Here is a 22372-nt window from a genome sequence, read left to right as displayed (position 1 = left end):
GAAATACCCCTGGCCTGGCCCTAGTTCCTTATTATCTCTGCATTTTGCGTTTATGGTTAAATTTTTTCACTTGACTTAGAAAATTAAGCTGGAATATATAACCAAAAAAAAAAAAAATCAAATAATCAATGACGATAAAAAAACAAAATATATCATTTAAAGAAGTGGTTTTTTAAGCAATAATTTAGTAAATATTACTGAAAATAGAGTTTGAGAGTGTCTACTAGTATTTGTAACAACACACCTGTCAAAGAAAATATCTTATGACAACACTACTCTCTCTTTTGCTACGTGTATCTTTGTGATTTTTATCACAACTATCTGTTTGCAACGTGTGATATAGTGAAACAAGATCAAGTCCGTACAACCAAAAAAATAGAACAAACTTTCCTAAAATCACATTGAATTTCCAACAAGGCAGAACAGAAATCGATATTAAAAATACGTTTACAATGGAAAATGAAAATAAGAAATGGTCAAAGTAAACATGCCCTAAAATAACTAATTTTTTTCGTTTATAGAAAGAAACTCTCACTCCATTTTGTCATCATCACTTCCGAAGCAGAGCAGAACAGAACAGAACTGAAGGTACTACTAGTACTTACTACTGCTCCTTATTGCTTTTTTTTTCCCCTCACTATTTGTATCAAGCAACAACTTCATGCAGTGGCGGAGCCAGGATTTTCCTAGAGCCTGGGCGAAATTTTTATCCCGAATTCATATATGACATAATATATATATATATATATATATATATATATATATATATATATATATATATATATATATATATATATAGTCATAAATAGAAATAAAAGAGGTTCGTTATTTTTTCAACAAAAGTACAATTTGAAATAAGAGAGAAGAAATATAACCTGCAATAGCGTGCTAAATAGAATTAGGAGGTAAATGCCCTTTCCGCGACCTCTTTCGAGTGAATGTTCGAATAATATTAACATCATCAAGTGACTTGAATTTCTCCCGCTCAGTGTCAAGTTGCTCCCTTATTGTTCCACGGTCATCATCATAAAAGTCTGCATATCAGCAAGACGAGCAAGCTTATCAAGATTAAACTTGGAGAAAGAGTTCTTGGGGTCAAGACATGAGAAACAATCAAGCTTATTAAGAAGCATTATTTCGAGCATTATCACATATAACAAGCACTTAATAATTGAAGTTGAAGTGTTGAACAACACCTGCGCTAAGTTACAAACAATGTTCTGCCTATGTTAACAAAACGAAAGTATTATGAAATTATTATAACCAATTAGCACACAACCGTAAAATTAAAGTTCTGCCTATGTAGCACACAACCGCAAAATATTCTGCCTATGTTAACATAATTTACAAAATGAAAGTTCTAAACAATTAACACAAAAAACACAACCCGTAAATTAACAATTAACAATTAAAACAATTTATAAATTGAAGTTGTGATAATCACAACCTTATAATCAATTGATCACAACCGTATAAGTGTCCCTTCTCTCCACTCAATCACACAAAATGCACAATTTTAATTTCTAAATTAGGGTTTGTCAAAATTGGGGATAATCAACAATACTAAATTGTGGTTTGGAATTTGAATAATCAACTCATTGATTTGATTCATCCATTAACAAAATAACAAACATCAATAAAATAGAACAAATACAAAAAAAATAACATAGAACATAACAGAACAAACCTGGAGGAGGCTGGAGGAGAGTAGAGACTGGAGAGGAGAAAGAAGGAATGAAACAGAGAGGGAGACTGTCAGACTGAGAGTTGAGAGATGGAGAGGGACTCTAGTTGAGAGATGGAGACGAAATTGAAAGTAGAAACAGAACAGATACAGAGAGCCGCGAGTGAGAAGACTGAAGGAGAAGAGGTCCAGGCGTTCAGCTTCTACGATCCTGAAACAAATAAAATTCTGCCCTTTATTTTTTTTTTTTTTAAGTGGGAAATGGGCTGATGGGTTGGGCTGGATGCAAATAAAGCAGAAGCTGAGCCTGGGCTGGAGCCCAGTCTAGCTGGGGGGTGTATCCGCCCCTGACTTCATGCATTGTTTAGAGCTATGAAACACCGACACGAACGTCAAACACGACACTAACACGTTGGTAGCTCAACCAGTAAATATTAATCTAATTAATCTAACAGCTAACTATTTTTAACTATTTTCATTTGCCATTAAAAAAAACATGCCGACACTTGTATTAGTTTAAGAAAATGACATGATTGAATGAAATTGCATGTAGTGGTATCTGGTCGGACACCAGACACTCTTTTGATCATAAGTGTTGGTGCTACAAAGGTTTAGAGTGAAACCAGAAAATAAAAACAATTCGTGTTTCCTCAAACCAAACAAGCATGCCTTAATTTCTTGTTGATTTGCATTTTTGGAAATGTGTGTTTGTTTTCAAACTGTAAGTGCTTACTGTTTTCTTTCGTTTAAAGATGAAAAATATCACAGGCTCGATGGGAGGAGGTAGCGAAAATAAAAAAAGAAAGACAACAAAATCAGGTATTCAATGTCTTCATCTTCTACACATTTGTCAACCTATTTGATTTTTTGAACTAGGCAGTCAATTTTGAATTCCTGAGAAAATTATTGATATTACTAGTAATTACTTCTTATATATATTGGCTTATTTTGATATATGGTTCATGAACTTCGAAATCATGTTCTTGAACCTTGGAAATTTATTCTCCTAAATTGCACGATTAAGCATTAGTATCATACACATTGTCTCACTGCACTGTACGATGACTCTTGTTTGTTTTACCTCTCCATGTTTTCGGCTAATTCAATGCATGAGTCATGTCTCAGACTCTATTAAGAACCCATGACAATGATTCTCCTGTGAATGATTATCTTGTAGTTGAAGTTGAATTAACATGGAATATGGAAGAGAAAGATACTGCAGAGTATTTAAGGGTAAGTATATGTCTGTATGTACGTTTATTTTACGATAGATATAAGTATGTTATATTCTTTACCGAAAGCATGCCCTTTTTTCCCCTCAAATTTGAATTCTACCTAAACCAATAACCTTTCATTTGTTTCTCATGAGAAGTTCCGTACGAGTATTTCAAGCTAAAATAAAACCAAGCTTCGTTTGCCACTAGTTTTCAAATTCTATGGCAATAATATTTTTTTTCTTTTTCTGAGGGGTGGTAGTATTTTTGCTTGTTTATTATGGTTTTATGCAGAAGAGGTTGAAGAAAGAACAGGAAGAAGAAAAGCACAAAAATGAAGCAAGCACAATGGATCTACTCTACATTTTAAAGGTGTTCACATACCTTACTTCCCTAGAAATTAGTATTGTTTGTTTTATTAAATTCATGCTGTTAATTGCTCAATTAGATTGTATTTATATATTTATAGTGATAACATGCAATACTTCTTAGGTAGTACGAGATGAAGACCTTGCAGAACAGATTGGAAAGGATATATACTTTGATCTTGTAGACCCTGACAAAGTGAGGAGTTTTCAAGTTCTCAAGACGACGACATTTAAAGATTTCAAGGTATCATCATTAGTTACAATATTACAGTGGAAAATGATGAGTCATAGAATAGTCTATTTTATTGCCTTATTTAGTTTAGTTTTATTTAAGATTTGATTTTATTTTATTGCATTTTATTTCCTTTTAGAATATTTTACTTTAAATTGCTTTTTATTTTATTTTAGGAACAAATATATGGTGGAAGGTGTCTTGGAACAAAAGAAAGAGGACTGGAGCAAATACAGTACAAAAATACGAAGATACGAGACAAAAATATGTCTCTACCAAGTTAGAAGCTTGGCACGGCCCGTGCCAACATGTGGCACGGCCGTGCCACCCCCAGAAGCCTCTTTTGCTGCTTTTCTTCGAGCCCAAGTTACTCCGTTGCAGCTTTACTGCTTTGCCCTTGTAGTTGCTTAGATTTTAAGTCAATTGTAAAGCTATAAATAGAGTAGCACTCCACCATAAACATTCATCTTTTGTTCTTGGAATAAAAGTTCACTTTTATATTATTGTTCTTTTACTTTATTGCTTTCTCTCTTCTTCCCCCATGTCTACGATGAACATGAGTGAGTAGACTTCTTCGTCTTAGGATTGTTGGGGGAGTCTAAATGACATAATCCTAAACAAACCAAGATTAAACCCTAATTTTATGTAACCCTAATTTCTAATCTAGATTCACCGTCTTAACGTGGATTAACAATTATCAAACTGTGGAAGCGAAAGCGGAGGGTTTGATAATCGTTAATCCATCATCCCAAACATCAATTCATAAAGCGAGAGCGGAGTCTTGATGTTGGAACAAGTGAATCTAGACAATAATTGCAAACAGTGAAATAGTCTTTGCAATTATTGAGACAAAGAGTAGTTTCAATCCTCTATGCATCTTCTAGTAATCAAGTCAGCGAAATAGGCTTGGTTGCTAGAAGTAAACTCTCACCGGACTTTCATCGGAAAGGTGAGGGGCTAAGGGAAACCGGTCTTTAGAAATTAGTGTGTAAACCATGAAATTAGATGTTTAAGTCTTGTCTAGTGAAGGGTTTGTTATTATGACAAATCAATAATCCTAAGGCTCTTTTATATTATTGTTATTTACTTTCAGCAATTAAACCCCCTTTTTATAAACTTTTCTCTCTTCTAATCATTCTCTAAAAGTTAATTGAATTCACAACTCCCTAGCGGAACGATACTCTTCTTACTACTATTACTTCGATAGGCCGTGCACTTGCGGTTTGGCCCTATCAAGTTTTTGGCGCCGTTGCCGGGGAGTTGTTGTAATTTGATTAACTTTTTAATAGTGATTAGACTGAAAAAAAAATCTTTTTCCTTATTTTATTTGATTTTATATATATATAAAAAAAAATCTTTTGCTTTATTTTATTTTATTCTATATTTTGTTTATATTTCTTTCCTAAATAAAAAAAAAAAGAAAGAAAAAAAAAATATATATACTTCTTCTCTCTCTCTCTCTCTCTCTCTCTCTCTCTCTCTCTCTCTCTCTCTCTCTCTCTCTTAATTTATTTATTTCTTTTTTCTATCTTTTAACGGTTTTGATTTCAGGCATGGCTCAAAACTATTATCAATGGACTTCTACCCCTGTTTTGCCTCCTTCAAGAGTTTATGGAATATTTGGTCGTACCGGTGTTGAGTGTCAACTAGGTAGTGTTGTTAGAAATCCTGAGCAAGTTGCTCAATTTAACCAAGGGTTTAGGAATAGTCAAATTTTTTTTCAAAACCCTCAAAAATTTTTTGGACAACAAACAACACCACCTGTTTTTATCAACCAAGGAGTCCCTCAAAAATCCGACTTGGAACTTTTGATAGAAAATTTTGAATTAGATAACATCAGGCATAACCAAGAGTTTAAAGTCAAAGCTGGAATTTTGAATGACTCTCTCAATAGAGTGGATTCTCTTTTTACTCACAACAAAATGCTTGAGGCTCAAATCCCTCAAGTAGCCCAACAAGTAACCTCTTCCCCACAACCCTCCGGAGTCTTCCCGAGTCAAACTGAAACCAACCACAAAGGCCCGATAAATTCTATTACACTTAGGGATGATAAGAAATTAGAGGACCCTGTTGTAGAAACCAAGACAATTGAGGTTGGGGTAGAGAGTGAAAAACCAAACAGTGAGAAAGTTGTAGTAAAGAGTGAAAAGCTTAACATTCAACCACCATATAATCCAAACACTCCTTTACCACAAGGGTTTGATGAGTCTAAGTTAGATGAGCAGTTTAGGAAACTAATTGAAATAATTCAAAATAAGTTGCCATCTAAACTTAAGGATCCAGAGCGTTATGCCATACCATGTGTCATAGGATCAGAGAAAACAGAAAGAGCCATGTGTGACTTAGGAGATAGTGTCAGTTTGCTGCCATTGTCCCTTCGTGAAAGATTGGGTATAGGATAGAGAAACCTATTGACCGTCAAGCTAATGACAATAAAAGAGCGCTTCGTGGGAGGCAACCCACGCATTTAATTGCTTTGTTTTGTTTGTTTTTCTTTGTTTTAAGTTGTTTTGTAGGTAAATGTCCAAGTGTGATTCGAAAAAACTGAAAAAAGAAAATTTTGAAGCCCCCTGACCAGAAGGTTGGCACGGCCCGTGCTAATGTTGGCACGGCCGTGCCAGTGTTTTGAAGACAAAAACCATGCCAAGCCACAGAATGTTGGCACGGCTCGTGCCAAGGGTGGCACGGCCGTGCCCGATATCTACCCACCTATAACCTTAAAATTTTTTCTTCTTCTTCCTCATTCTCAAACCCCAAACCTCTTTCATCTTCTAACCCTCTCTCAAAACCTCCATAACCATCCATCTTCAAACCTTCATATCTCCATCAAAACTCAACCAAACCAATTCAATTCTTCCACAAATCGATCACAAACTTCACCCAAACCACAAACAGCCAATCAAAAAAAAACTTTCAGCCACCCAAACCAATAATTCACCAAAACCCTACTCATTCAAAACCTAACCCAAAAACCACAAATCCTTCACCAATCTCATAAGCGAACTCATAAACCTTATTCAAACAAAAACCCCAACCCTAAACCAATTCTTTCCACCAAGAATCTTCCCAAACCCTAAACATTCAAGTCAACCCAAGGTCAAGGTCTAATGGCTTCAAGAAGAAGTGGTAAGGAACCAGCAAGGTCTCAAGGAGGACCTCCCTCAAAGAAGCAAGCACAAGTCAAGAATCATGGGATCAAGTTTAAGGACAACTCACAAAGGGATAGGTATAAAATTCTAATCTTTAAACCCTTGCATCCTTCTCGATATCATGATTCTCATACTTTGAATATGCTAGAGCTTAGAAATGATGCCTATAGGTTGATAGGAAGGCTAGGTTGGACTGATATGTTAGAACCTATGAGGGATTATGAGAATTTCACCTATGAATTTTTGAGTTCCATTGTTTTTACTAAAGATAGGTTGAATTATGATAACCCTAACCATAGAGTTTCTTTTAGGCTAATGAATATTGATTATGATATGTCTCTTCAGCACTTTTGTGATGCCTTAGGTTTTGCAAACGAGGGGTATATCCATGATTCTTAAGATCCTAGCCTTAAGACGGTTGACTATCAACCCGTTGTCTTTTAGGAATGTATCACCGACCTTAGCTCCTTTGTCACTAGAGCCAATAAAGCTAGCAACATTCACAACCCTGTACTTAGGTACCTTCAACGGGTAATGGCTTGCACTATTTGGGGTAGAACCGAGCTAGGAAACACTAGAGCCGATGAGCTGTTCATGTTGTGGGCAATGCTCTACAAACCACCCCGTCAACACTTGTTTCTATTTGATTGATTACCTAGACTTTGTAGGTACTAGATCAGCCGGTAAGGGAGACATAGTGGTGGGTGGCATCATTACATACATAGGTAGGCATTTTTGCATTGGTGAGGATGAAGGGATCAAACAAATTGAGGGAAACAATAGACACCCTCATTGCTATAAATTTCATCAAACCTCGTCCACCACTCCATCACCAACTCAAGTTTAATGTGCCTATCATGTTTTTACTTCCTAACCCATCTCGGACTAGCACCGAGGTGGAAGCAAATTTGTTGTATGTTGATGATGTGCAGGTTCTTAGTGAGCAAGATGATGATGAGGGAGACGATGCTAACTTGCACCATGATGTAGGAGAAGGTGCTAATTGCACCAAGAGGAAGAGCACCATGACTATGAAACCGGTAAGCTCGATGAAAATCAAAGATGGGCATGGATGCATAATAGAGTAGGAAAGAGGTAGGAATGATGAGGATTAATGAGTTGTTTATATTGTGGAATATGCTTTTTAACCATCATATTAACATTTACTATTATTTGCTTGATTATCTTGTTTCAATTGTTAAAAAGAAACCGAATGATAAGGGTGATATAATGGTAGGTGGAATCATCACTTTGCTTGTTAGAAAGTTTGGGGTGAGTGTGAATCAAGGGATCAAGAGGATAGAGGGGAACTATTATCTAGACTTATATACTATTTTATCCTTCCTTAGAACCCATGGCCCTACTCACAATTACCAATACGAATGGAGAAATTGTTTGATTATTCTATCTAATCCGGACATAACTAATCCGGAGGTGGTGGAAAATTTGCTTTATGTTGGTACTAACCCACAGGTACATAATGATGGTGATGATGATGGTAATGAAAAGGAGGTAGGTGCAAACTTGCACCATGAACAAGAAGCCGGTGGAAGCTATAATGATGAACGGCGGGCATGGATGCAAACCAAAGTTCAAAGAATAAAGCACCGAGCAACAAAGACAAGGTGTTGAAAGAACCAATGTCCAAAGGAGCAATCGAATAAATGAAGAAAACAATCAAATGCTCTGAAACATGATACAACACCTTCACCTCCAAAGGTCTACTTTATGAACTTCAATACAATTGTGAGCTTTCCTCTTCCTTTACTCTTTCTTCTTCCTCCTCTTCTTCTACTTCTACTCATTCTTCTTCTTCTTCTCCTTCTTCTTCTTCTTCTTCTTCTTTTATTTTTCTCTTTTGAATCATTGAGGACAATGCTTCTCCTAAGTGTGGGGGGGGGGGGGGGGGGGCTAATAAAGTGTCTAGAGTCGTAGTGTTCCCAAACTCCCTTGAACTTTATTCTTTTGTTTTGTTTTTATAGCAAGAGGCATGACTAGTAGCTTGTTTCTGATGTAAAAAATGGCATGAAAATTTTTGTTTTGTCTCTTTCTTAAAGGTTGCCTCTTGTACATGAAAGTAGTTTCTTGTGTTTCTTAAGTTCTTGCTATACCCATATCATGTTTTAATGTGAAAATTCTCCAATGAGAAAAGCACCCGGTTGCAATCCTTGAGTAAATGTATGAATAGGTATTTTAAGGAACACGTTCTATCTTTAGTGTTAACTTAGACCCTTTAAAGTCTTAAGAGTAAAAGTAGTATAAGTTTGTGTGGGAAAATTAATCAAATTGTTCTTAATTGTTATATTCTTTTTAATCTGTTAATGTTAAATGGGGCGGGAGAATGGCACCAACATGTGGGGGAAAGGACAATCCCTAACTTCCTAATTGTGGTGGTGACTCCCTAATTTGAACTTAAAGTAAAACAAATTCATCAATGCTAGGGGGAAAGGACAATTACATCCGAGAAGACTTCCTACGCGGAGATGAAACAAATAATAATTTTGCAGCACTGCTTAGGGTGATTTTGAATCTAGGGGGAAAGGACAATTACATCCGAGAAGACTTCCTACGAGGATAGATAGCCCCTAAGCATCTGCAGCCCCTTGTGCTTAATTGATAATCTAAGTTAATTTTAACTTAAATTCCCATCACTCTTATATGAAATGAAGAAAGGACTTTTCTCGGTTACTTTAGCATTAAGGATAGAACCTATTCCTCATAATATCTGTCTTATACAGGAGCAAGAAAAGGGTTGGACTGCACACACACACACTCACTTAAGACTTGATGTTGGGTAGAATAGGTTCATGAGGAATGTTTGAAATTGTAATTAGTGTACTCGAAGCAAAACCTTTCTTTGAGATTTATGTTCTTAATATTGCCATAATAATCTTTTAGTTGCTGCTATGTCCATTGCCTTTTGCTTGAGGACAAGCAAAGATTCAAGTGTGGGGGAGTTTGATGAGTCATAGAATAGTCTATTTTATTGCCTTATTTAGTTTAGTTTTATTTAAGATTTGATTTTATTTTATTGCATTTTATTTCCTTTTAGAATATTTTACTTTAAATTGCTTTTTATTTTATTTTAGGAACGAATATATGGTGGAAGGTGTCTTGGAGCAAAAGAAAGAGGACTGGAGCAAATACAGTACAAAAATACGAAGATACGAGACAAAAATATTTGCTCCAGTCCTCTTTCTTTTGCTCCAAGACACCTTCCACCATATATTTATTCCTAGAATAAAATAAAATACAATTTGAAGTAAAATATTCTAAACTAAAATAAAATGCAATAAAATAAAATCAAATCTAAAATAAAACTAAACTAAATAAGGCAATAAATAATACTATCTATGACTCATCAAACTCCCCCACACTTGAATCTTTGCTTGTCCTCAAGCAAAAGGCAGCAAACATAGCAGCAACAAAAGATTTGATTATGGCAATATTAAGAACAAATGTCTCAAAAGAAAGGCTTTGCTTCAAGTACACTAATTACAATTTCAAATACTTCTCATGAACCTATTCTACCCAACATCAAGTCTCAAGTGAGTGTGTGTGTGCAGTCTAACCATTTTCTTGCTCCTGTATAAGACAGATATTATGAGGAATAGGTTCTATCCTTAGTGCTAAAGTAACCGAGAAAAGTCCTTTCTTCATTTCATATAAGAGTGATGGGAATTAAAGTTAAGATTGAATTAATTTAACAATTAAGCACAAGGGGCTGCAGATGCTTAGGGGCTATCTATCCTCGTAGGAAGTCTTCTCGGATGTAATTGTCCTTTCCCCCTAGATTCAAAATCACCCTAAGCAGTGCTGCAAAATTATTATTTGTTTCATCTCCGCGTAGGAAGTCTTTTTGGATGTAATTGTCCTTTCCCCCTAGCATTGATGAATTTTGTTTCATTTAAGTTCAAATTAAGGAGTCACCACCACAATTAGGAAGTTAGGATGTAATTGTCCTTTCCCCCACATGTTGGTGCCATTCTCCCGCCCCATTTAACATTAACAAATTAAAAAGAATATAACAATTAAGAACAATTTGGTTAATTTTCCCACACAAACTTATACTACTTTTACTCTTAAGACTTTAAAGGGTCTAAGTTAACACTAAAGATAGAACGTGTTCCTTAAAATACCTATTCATATATTTACTCAAGGATTGCAACCGGGTGCTCTTCTCATTGGAGAATTTTCACATTAAAACAAGATATGGGTATAGGAAGAACACAAGAAACACAAGAAACTACTTTTATGTACAAGAAACAACCTTTAAAGAAGAGACAAAACAAAAATTTTCATGCCATATTTTTTTTAAAAACAAGCTACTTAGTCATGCCTCTTGCTATAAAAACAAAACAAAAGAATAAAGTTCAAGGGAGTTTGGGAACACTACGACTCTAGACACTTTATTAGGCCCCCCCCACACTTAGGGGAAGCATTGTCCTCAATGATTCAAAAGAAAAAGAAATTAAAAGAAGAAGAAGAGGAAGAAATAGAAGGAGAAGAAAGAAGAAGATGAGTAGAAGAAGAAGAATGAGAGAGATAGGAAGAAGAAGAAGAGAAGAGAGGAAGAGGAAAGCTCACATTTGTTTATTGAGGTCCGTAAGGAGGACCTTGAAGTTGGAGGTGTTGCATCATCCGACGGAGCATCTCATTATTTTCATCATTGACACGGTTGCCCCTTTGAACTTCATTGCGAAGGCCGGAGATCTCAACACCTTGCCTTTGTTGCTCGATGCTCATCCTCTCGATTTCATTGTGAATCCATGTCCATCTTTGATTTTCATTAAGCTCACCGGTTTCATGGCCATGGTGCCCCTCTTCATGGTGCAAGTTAGCACCTTCTCCTTCATCATGGTGCAAGTTAGCACCTTCTCCTTCATCATCATCTTGCTCACCAAGAACCTGCACATCATTAACATACAACCAATTTTCTTCCACCTCGGTGGTAGTCCGAGATGGGTTAGGTAATAAAAACATGATTGGCACATTTAGCTTAAGTTGGTAATGGAGGGGTGAACGATGTTTGATGAAATTCATAGCAATAAGGGTCTCTATGTTAAGCCTATTGTTTCCCTCAATTGGTTTGATCCCCTCATCTTCACCCACTCCAAAACACCTAGCTATATATGTAATGATTCCACCCACCACTATGTCTCCTCTACCGGCCGGTCTAGTACCGACAAAGTCTAGGTAATCAATCAAATAAAAACAAGTATTGACGGGGTGGTTGTGGAGCATTGTCCATAGCATGAACAATTCATCGGTTCTAGTGTTTCCTAGCTCGGTTCTACCCCAAATAGTGCAAGCCATTACCCTTTGGAGGTACCTAAGTACGGGGTTGTGGATGTTGCTAGCTTTGTTGGCTCTAGGAACATAGTTGGAAACGCCGGTGATACGTGTCCAAAAGGCAGCTGGGTCATAGTTATCCGGTTTTAGGCTAGGATCCCAATGATCATGAATATATCCTTCATTTGCAAAACCTAAGGCCTCACAAAAGTGCTCAAGTGACATGTCATAATCAATATTCATCAACCGAAAAACAACTCTATGGTTAGGGTTATCAAAATTCAACTTATCTTTAGTGAAAACAATTGAGCTTAAAAATTCATAAGTGAAGTTTTCATAACCCTGCATAGGTTTCAGCAAATCAGTCCAACCTAACTTTCCTATCAACCTAGAAACATCATCAAACAGCTCTAGCACATCTAAAGTGTTGGGATCAGGATAACGAGAAGGATGCAAGTGTTTAGAGATTAGAATTTTATACCTGTCCTGTTGCTTGTTGTTCTTGAAGTTTATTCCATGATTCTTCACTTGTGCTTGCTTCTTTGGGGGAGGTCCTCCTTGAGAGCTTGCTGGTTCTTTACCACTTCTTCTTGAAGCCATTGACCCTTGTTGGAATTGGTTTTGAAGGTTTAGGGTTTGGGAGAATTTTTGGTGGAAAGGATTGGTTTAGGGTTGGGGTTGATGTTTAAGGAAGGTTTGTTGGTTTGGATGTGGGGATTGGTTAAGGTTTTATGGTGTTTGGGTTAGGTTTTGAAAGATTAGGGTTTTGGTGAATTATGGTTTTGAATGGATGAAAGATGTTTTTGATTGGTGGTCTTTGTTGTGGATGAAGTTTGTTGTTGATTGGTGAAAGAATTGAGTTGTTTGGTGAAGAATTGAGGGATATATGAAGGTTTGAAGGTTTGAAGGTTATGGAGGTTTAGAGAGAAGTTTGAAAGATGAAAGAGGGTTGTTGTTTGTGAATGAGGAAGAAGAAAGAAAAATTTGTGGATATATGGGGCAAGAACTCGGGCACGGCCGTGCCACCTATTGGCACGGGCCGTGCCATCTTTCTGACTTAAACCTTCAATTTTGCTTAAAAAATCTGGCACGGCCGTGCCAGTCTTAGCACGGGCCGTGCCAACCTTCTGGTCCAGGGGGCTTCAAAAATTTTCATTTTCTTGAATCGTACTCGGACAATTACCTACAAAACAACCTAAAACAAAGAAAAACAAACAAAACAAAAGCAATTAAATGCGTGGGTTGCCTCCCACGAAGCGCTCTTTTAATGTCATTAGCTTGACGGTTAGAAAGAGTCCTTAGAATGGATCAAAGATATCATATTGTGTAGATGACGCTATAAAACGTTCTTTCACAACATGATCGTTAAGCATGCAACAAGAGTAAAGAGCAGGACCCTTCATAACATTTTCCAACTCGTACCCTACCATTTGATCACTCACTTGAAAGACTATCCTACCAAGTTTAACATCAATGAGAGCTCCCGCAGTTGCGAGGAAAGGTCTACCTAGGATTATAGGGACGTCATCGTCCTATTCAATGTCAACGACTACAAAATCAGTGGGGATGTATATCCCCTCTATCTTAACAGGTATGTCCTCGACAAATCCTACAAGTTTCATGGTAGAACGATCAGCTAACTTTAATTCCATTTCGGTAGGTTTCAACTCTCCTATCCCTATCCTTTTAAGAAGAGACAAAGGCAGCAAACTAACACTATCTCCTAAGTCACATAAGGCTTTGTTTATGGTTTCATTCCCAATTTCACACGGTATGGCAAAGCTACCTGGATCTCTAAGCTTAGGGGGTGCTTCTTGGATGATTGCACTAGTTTCCTTAGCCAAGGCTATTGTCTCATTATGCTCTATAGCCTTTTTCTTTGAAAAAATTTCCTTTAAAAACTTGGCATATAGAGGCATCCTAGACAAAGCTTCAGCAAAGGGAAGTTTAATGCAAATCTTCCTAAGTATGTTAACAAATTTTTCAAACTTACCCTCTAGTTTAAGCTTTTCAGGATTTAAGGGGGATGGAGTTTTGTTCTCTTCAAGTGGTTTTGCTTCTTCTATCACAACTTTATCACCTAAGGGCTTGACATTTTCTTTCCCAATGTTTTTAACCTTAGCAAAAGTTTCGCCTAACTTACTACCCCCAAAAGATATAACATTAACTTGGGCTTTGGGATTGGCTTCGGTTTGACCAGGAAAGACTCCCGGTGTTTGGGAAGAGGTAGCCACTTGTTGGGCTATTTGAGCGATTTGAGTTTCAAGCATTTTAGAGTGAGTAGCAATAGAATCAACCTTGGTATTGAGCTTGGAAAGAGAATCATTCAGAAATCCAGTTTGGTTTTTAAGTTCTTGAAGTTGTTTGTTTTGGTTGGCAATAGAGTTTTCCAACAAAATTTCCAAATTGGATTTCTGAGTGAATCTTTGGTTGTTTGCATAACCGGGTGGTGCTACTTGTCCATAGGGATTTTGGTTTTTATAAAAATTTTGATTTTGTCGCATCCCTTGGTTGTATTGAGCATAATTCATTTGTTCAACACCATTAATAGCACTACCTAGTTGCCAATCAACACCAGCATGACCGGTTATACCACATATTTCACAAGAAGGAGTAGAAGCAGAATTGATAGCACTAACATTGAGTTTTTCGAGTTTTTCAGTTAGTGTATCAATTTTAGAGGCAAGGTGGTCATAGTTAGAGACTTCGTGTATACCTGCCTCCTTTTTGGAGGGTGAAGAACTGTTGATGGCTCTCTCGTCGGTCCACTTGTAGTGATTCTGAGCCATGTCTTCGATCAAGGCATACGCCTCCGTGTAATTCTTGTTCATAAGTGCTCCACCTGCAGCTGCATCAACAGACATCTTAGTGGTATAAGACAAGCCATTATAAAAAGTGTGGACTATAAGCCACTTCTCTAGGCCATGGTGGGGACAAAGTCTTAGCATTTCTTTGAAACGCTCCCACGCCTCATAGAGAGATTCCCCATCTTTTTGGTTGAACCGCGTGATTTGGTCTCTAAGTTTAGCGGTTTTAGATGGTGGAAAGAAACGGGCAAGGAATGCTTGCCTCATCTGATCCCATGAAGTAATGGAACCGACTTCGAGAGAATGGAACCAAGCGCTAGCTCTATCCCTTAAGGAAAAGGGAAAGAGATGAAGTCTTACGGCTTCTTGGTTCTCCTTCATGGTTCCACTAATTCGTAGGAAAACAGAGATGTGAAGATTGGGATCCTCAGTGGGGGATCCCGAGAATTGGTTTTGCTGCACCAAGTTAAGTAGGGCAGGCTTAATTTCAAAATTGTCATCCTCAACCGTTGGGTACACAATAACAACTTGTGGCTCAGCCGTAGACGGCATTGCATACTCTTTGAGAGTGCGATTGGCCATGGCGGTGTTATTTTGTGCTGCTCTCCTTCTTCTATGTAAGAACCTTTCGATCTCGGGTATGAATACCGCTTGATTTCTAGTTCTTCGCATAAAAGGTTGAGAACCCAAGAAGTTAACGATAACAGAAAAATAAAAAGTTAAAAATAAAAAGAAAAGAGAAAGAAGAAGAGAGAATTCTAATCACTAAGAAAAAGCTAATTAAATTAGTTAACTCCCCGGCAACGGCGCCAAAAACTTGATAGGGCCAAACCGCAAGTGCACGGCCTATCGAAGTAATAGTAGTAAGTAGAATTATCGTTCCGCTAGGGAGTTGTTCAACTTAATTAACTTTTAGTGAATGATTAGAGGAGAGAAAGTTAATAAAAGAGAGTTTGATTGCTGAAGGTAAAAACAATAATAATAAAGGGGCCTTAGGATCATTGGTTCATCATAATGACTAATCCTTCACTAGACAAAACCTAAACATCTAATTTCATGGTTTACACACTAACTTCTAAAGACCGGTTTCCCTTAGCCCCTCACCTTTCCGATGAAAGTCCGGTGAGAGTTTACTTCTAGTAACCAAGCCTATTTCACTGACATGATTACTAGAGGATGCATGGAGGATTGAAACTACTCTTTGTCTCAATAATTGCAAAGACTATTTCACTGTTTTGCAATTATTGTCTAGATTCACTTGTTCCAATATCAAGACTCTGCTCTCGCTTTATGAATTGATGTTTGGGATGATGGATTAACGATTATCAAACCCTCCGCTTTCGCTTCCACAGTTTGATAATTGTTAATCCACGTTAAGACGGTGAATCTAGATTAGAAATTAGGGTTACATAGAAATTAGGGTTTAGACATGTTTTGTTTAGGATTGAGTCATTAGACTCCCCAACAATCCCAAGACGAAGAAGTCTACTCACTCATGTTCATCGTAGACATGGGGGAAGAAGAGAGAAAATAATAGTAAAGTAAATTGCAAAGAAAGTAAAAGGGAAAATAAAGACTTTTATTAAAATAGCAATTGAAATAAACAAAGTAAAGCATGATTGTTTATGGTGGAGAGCTACTCTATTTATAGCTTTACAATCGACTTAGAAACTAAGCAACTAAAAGGGTAAAACAGTAAAGCTGCAATAGGGTAACTTGGGCCTGAAGAAAAAGCAGCAAAAGAGACTCCTAGAGGTGGCACGGCCGTGCCACATGTTGGCACTGGCCGTGCCACATGTTGGCACTGGCCGTGCCAAGCTTCTGACTTGGTGGGAACATATTTTTGTCCCGTATCTTCGTATTCTTGCGCTGTATTTGCTCCAGTCCTCTTTCTTTTGCTCCAAGACACCTTCCACCATATATTTATTCCTAGAATAAAATAAAATACAATTTGAAGTAAAATATTCTAAACTAAAATAAAATGCAATAAAATAAAATCAAATCTAAAATAAAACTAAACTAAATAAGGCAATAAATAATACTATCTATGACTCATCACTGTGGACCACAAAAATTGTCGGTGCAACGTGGGCCACATAGAAGAATCCAATGCTGAATCAATCCAGATTCTAAAATCCGAACCACCCCTCACCATACACAAAGGCCGAAGTTTCCCTTTGGTACACCCCATTATCGTCTTTTTTCGGAATATATCTATTCCGGAATGTATGTGCATTCCGGATTATATGTTCCGGATTGCATCAGAAGCTTTTGGCCGGTGGTCTGCACCACAAAGAAAACGTTTTTCAAACGTTTTGGGCGGTGGTCAACGTGTAAAAATGTGTTTTTACACGTTTTTTGACTGTAATTATGGCTAATAACACGTTTTTTACTTTCCCTCCCCTATAAATAGGCTTCATTTTCTCAATGCAAGTCACACATTCTTCTTTCTCTTCTTCTCCTCTTCTACAACGATGTGTTTCCATCGTTGGCCTTTCATAGAAATAAGCCTCTTTGGAAATCCATCAGGGGTCATATGATCGGTCAATAGGGTAGGGGTCAGTCTGGGTGTGAGGTTGGTTTGCCTGGGTGTCATGTTGACCATCATGGTCTCTTGTTCCCTAGAGGCCTATGTGCCCCCTCTGTTTCCCCTCCAACAACATTTCTTCTTCCCCGCCATCTTCTTTCCTCCCACCCTCTTTCCTCTCCATCAGTGGTTGGAGTTAGAGCTGGAGCCACTGGTATAGCTTATGTAATAGGATATGATTAGAAATAGTTTTAGGATGTAATAAGCTTAAAAAGCTTGAAAGCTTGAAAATTATTGTAATGTATTGTTCATATATTAATAAAATGATTTCTTTTTATGCTTATGTCTTTTTATTTCTGTTTATTATTTTTATTCGCATTTTATTTTATTTTTACTTCTGGTAAAACATTATTCTGGATTTTAAAATCCGGAAACATATGCAAAATTCTAACAATTAATTACTACACCATTTTTTACTTTACGCAACGAAACATTGGACAACGGCTCAAAACGCGTGGCCTAAGGGTTTATAGGCGACGATTTTGTATGCGTTGATAAGTTGTTACAGGTTGTTCAGTAGGCAGAAAAATACCGTTGTCTATTCGTTTTATGCCACGGTTCGATTCGCGTGGGAGTTACCCAACCGTTGTCTATTCCTAATATGCTACGGCTATTTAACCGTGAATGTTTAAACCACTACTCAAAAGCGTGGCATTTTTTTATTCCAATGCAACATTTAAATATCCGTGGACTGACCTACCTCTAACCACGCTTTTATTGTATATTAGGCCACATTATCTTGCGTTGCCTATAAAACTTCAAAAGCGTGGGCTAATGTCTAACCAGAAAAAATGTCCCTTCTCCATTTTTTTTTATTAAAATTTATTTATACTAATAAATAAATGGAATACATAAAAAAAAATTGGCTTGACTTTTTCTATCCTTTTTAACTTTCATTTAAATTATGTTATTTATTTTATAACATTATTTAAAATAAAAATTTAAAAATGAGTTGAATCCTATTAAAATAGAAATAATCAACATTAGGATAAACAATCTAGGGTTAAATATGTTTTTGGTCCTTATAAAATTGAGAACTTTTATGTTTAGTTCTTACTTAATTTTAATAGCATTTTTAGTCCCTACAAAAAGAAAATTTTATGTAATTTTAGTCCTTTTAAAAACTAAATTTGTTTAATTATCCTTGAATTCTTAAATTTTTGAAGGATTTTTTAGAGACATGTTTAGAACATTATAAAATGTTCATTTACTAAAAAATAGAATTTTTTAACATGAGAAGAAATAAATATGAATTTTTTTAAATGACAAAAGTTCAAGAAATGATTAACAAAAATCTGGACGTAGAAATCAAATTTTGAGTTAATATTTAGTAGAGGGACTTTTAGTAATATTCTTAACAGGCTTACAAAAAAATGTTTAAAAATCCAAGAATTAAACAAATTTGGATTAAGAAGGGACTAAAATTAAATGCATAATGTTTTTACAGAGACTAAAAAAACTATTAAAATTAAGTAAGGACTAGATTTAAAAGGTCACAATTTTATAGGGATAAAAAACATATTTAACCCAAAAATCTATAATAAAAAAAATTCCTAAAAAAATCCGTAACAAAAATTCTTATCTTGATTTTTATTTGTCAAAATTATTTTATTCTCTTATATAAGTGTAACAGAAAAATAGATAGATGGTCATATTAGTGTCTGCATATTCGCTAATCTATGTATACTAACGGGAAGAAAGGCACTCACGTGTTCGTCTTTCGCTCTTTATATTGCACTAACGCGTGTATATTTTCAATGATATTTTATAGAAATTTTGCATGTAAATTATAAACGATATTTTATTTAGAATTTTTTTATGTAGATATAAATAATACGTATAGATATTTGTAACTTTGAAATGTAACAAACTTAATAAACCATATTTATATTTGTCAATGACAATATAAATATAACAAATATAACAAATTTTTTTTTTTAATAATATCAACAATATAGCATTATTATATCCTTAAAAAAAGGGTTAAATATGTTTTTGGTCCCTGTAAATATACCAACTTTTCGCTTTAGTTCCTAAAAAATTTTCCTTCAACTTTTAGTCCCTATAAAATTTTCAATCACTACATTTGGTCCCTATTTTTAAGTTAATTTTTGTATTTTTTTAATGAAATTGTGCAGAAATGTGTAGAATATTGTAAGACAAATTAAAAAAAATAGAATTATTTAACAAAACAAAAATTAAATATGAATTTTTAAATGCCAAAAATATAAAAATTCATATTAAATTCATGATTTCTTAAAAAATTTTAATTTTTTTGGGAGAGATTTTTATAATATTTTGAATTTTTCTGCAAAATTTTATTCAAAAATATGAATTCTACATATGAGGTTACCTTAGTGGAGGGACCAAAAGTGAAGATGGAAATTTTTGAGGGACTAAAAGTTGAAGAAATTTTTTAAAGTGACTACAATGAAAAGTTGACATATTAATAAGGACCTAAAACACATATAACCCTAAAATAAAAGAGTTAATGGTGCTTTACCCCCTGTAATATAGGTCATTTCCAAGTTTACCCCCTGTATAAACACTTAAATGATAATTAAATAAATATAAGACTTGATAGATTAGTCTTTGCAGTTACACACTCTTAGAAAGAGCTTGCCGTCCATTTAAGTTCCATAAGACTTGATGGATTAGTCTCTATAGTTATGCGCACAAAGGATACTCGGTTTATACAAAAAAAATTGCTATTTTTATCAAACATAGTTAATAGATCAAAAACATATTTAACAGTATAAATAATAATTAAATAATTACAATTACCAGTCTCTATAGTTATGCGCACAAAGGATACTCGGTTTATACAAAAAAAAATTGCTATTTTTATCAAATATAGTTAATATATCAAAAACATATTTAACCGTATAAATAATAATTAAATAATTACAATTACCAATTAGTTTATTAAAAAATAAAATAATTATCATTATCAATTATGTCACATGTATGGCTCCACATGACCACATGTTTAGCTTTTAGACCAAAAGCACTCCCACCATCACACGTGAAAAGCTATAGACCACCAATTCCATTGTTTTTTTTGTTTGTTTCTTTTAGAAAAGCCAACCCCATTTATCTCTCTTTCAAAAACGAAAATTGATGGTTCTTTCACCTTCCCTTTTTAATGTCTCGTTCCAGGCAAGTAAATTAGATCTACAATGAAGCAAGGTTCGTTCTTTTCTTCCTTTTGTTTTATGGTTTGTTCTTCCTTCCGCTTTCCTCTGATTTGTTTTCATTGTTTGTAGATCTGTTTATCTTCCTTCCGGATTCATTCTCGCAGTCATCGTTATTCATTCTCGTAGTCACCGTTGATCAATGGTAAGTGACGTTACTTCATTAGATTTGTTCAGATTTCACTGTTAAACAAAAAGCCCCAATTTTTATCTAAAACCCTAACTCCTTTTCCTACAAATTCGACATTATGTGTAGTCTTGAAATACTTTTAACTCTTTGTTTTGTAAAATTTCGTTTTCCCTTGAATTTGGGTCTGTAATTGATAATTTTATCATGGCTTTATTTTTAAATTCAATCTGTTTATATATGTTTGGTATCATTTAATCATTAGTTGTTTGTCTCACTAGATCAAAGAAGCTAGATTGGTATTCAATAGTATATAGTGTTTCTGAGTGTATTTATATTGTTTATATAAACTTATATTGATCCTATTTTTCCTTGTTTTTTTTATTATTATTGCAATTTATAAGTAAGTCATGGTTAAGCATAATAATGTTCTATTATTTCAAAATAGTTTTTCTCTTAATTTTCAAATTTTAATACTCAAACCTTAACATATACAGATACTACAGGTGCTAGATGGAATGCTGACTTTGTATTATTCGTCTGCACCAAAGCTGAACATATACTAGGGACTCAATAACACAGTTAAGCCTCTTTTGTTGTTTTATATTTCAGCTTTTATAGATGATTTAATAATTTATGTATGTGCGATGTTGTGCACGTGACTAGATTCAATAGCTAGTTGTTGCTTCTGCGTAAGTATGTGTGACTGAAGTTTTTCAAATCTAAACTTACATAGCTATTTTGGATATTGAAAGTAATTTATTTGGTAGTTATATGACTAGATATATTTATTGCTACCAATCACATACTAGTCCTTGACCTCCATTGATGTTCTTCTATTTGACATTGTCATTATGTTGTAGACAAAGATTATGCAAAAACTCAGAAGATTGATTGGAGAATTAAAGGTAGGAGAAAATGTGATGAGTTTAATTGTTGAAAAGAGTACATTTTAGATTAATTTAATCTTACTCCAAATTGAGTTTTCATTTATTCCTCTTGCAGGATTTATTTTAGTTCAAGAAAGAATTTACTTCAACACTTCAAGAAGCCTTGAGCTCGTGAGAATGTTGAAAGTCTTAGATGTTGTTATAGTGTCAAAAATCTTATCTTTATGTGTTGTTATTTGGTGATAATTTAGATTTAAGATGTATCAACTTTAGTAGACATTTAGATGCTAATTTTGTACATGTACTTACAAAAGATTGTGTATTGATTTCAACTTCATTAATTTTAATTAATATATGTTTTGAAGTTGAAAAAAATCTAATTGTTGTGTGCATCTTTAAAATTGACAATTAGACTCTTGAAGAAATGTTGCTGAAGAAACAAGAATTGAGGGTGAAGTAGTGACATCCTGTATATAACTCATCAAGGAAAAAGTCAAATTTTTTTTTTTAAAAAAATATATACCATTGGGCAACGGTTTTACATTGTGGTTAGTAAAGAATCCGTGGCCTAAACTAACCTAGCATAACGGTGGCCAAAATACTAGGCGACAGTTTACAAGCGTGGAATAAAAGAAACCGTGGACTAAAATGGACTCATAAACCGTGGTCTTTTCCCAAGTTTTACTCAACGGTTTACGAAATAGTTGCCTAAAGTTAAAAAACCGTGGCTTATAGAATAGGCAACGGCCGTATATACCACGCCGAGAAAACCGTGAGGTAAACGTTTATGCTACGGTTTTCGCACTTCAAGCCACGGTTTTGAAGCGT

At 35.2% G+C, this 22372-nt stretch overlaps 2 long non-coding RNA genes and 1 other non-coding gene across 3 annotated transcripts; 2 read left to right on the top strand and 1 right to left on the bottom strand.

Annotated features, from left to right (window-relative positions):
- Positions 1 to 376: 376 nt before the first annotated feature.
- LOC146924874 (uncharacterized) lies at positions 377 to 1915 on the bottom strand. The gene is made up of 3 exons (XR_015011000.1): positions 1688 to 1915; positions 876 to 1034; positions 377 to 693 (listed from the first exon to the last, which is right to left on the bottom strand). It is a non-coding gene; the product is annotated as an uncharacterized LOC146924874 (long non-coding RNA).
- A 12943-nt stretch (positions 1916 to 14858) lies between these two features.
- LOC146924873 (small nucleolar RNA R71) lies at positions 14859 to 14965 on the top strand. Its single transcript, XR_015012950.1, has one exon. It is a non-coding gene; the product is annotated as a small nucleolar RNA R71 (small nucleolar RNA).
- Positions 14966 to 20380: 5415 nt separating this feature from the next.
- Positions 20381 to 21891, top strand: LOC146924872 (uncharacterized). Its single transcript, XR_015010295.1, has 5 exons — positions 20381 to 20522; positions 20600 to 20672; positions 21152 to 21235; positions 21518 to 21562; positions 21660 to 21891. It is a non-coding gene; the product is annotated as an uncharacterized LOC146924872 (long non-coding RNA).
- The last annotated feature ends 481 nt before the right edge of the window (positions 21892 to 22372 follow it).

Source organism: Medicago sativa, chromosome 5, assembly GCF_051527215.1.
Source record: "Medicago sativa cultivar Bolivia chromosome 5, Bolivia_mono, whole genome shotgun sequence".
Classification (NCBI taxonomy): domain Eukaryota; kingdom Viridiplantae; phylum Streptophyta; class Magnoliopsida; order Fabales; family Fabaceae; genus Medicago; species Medicago sativa.
The sequence above is the reverse complement of the archived record's forward strand: the minus strand, read 5'-3'. Positions and strand labels throughout refer to the sequence as shown.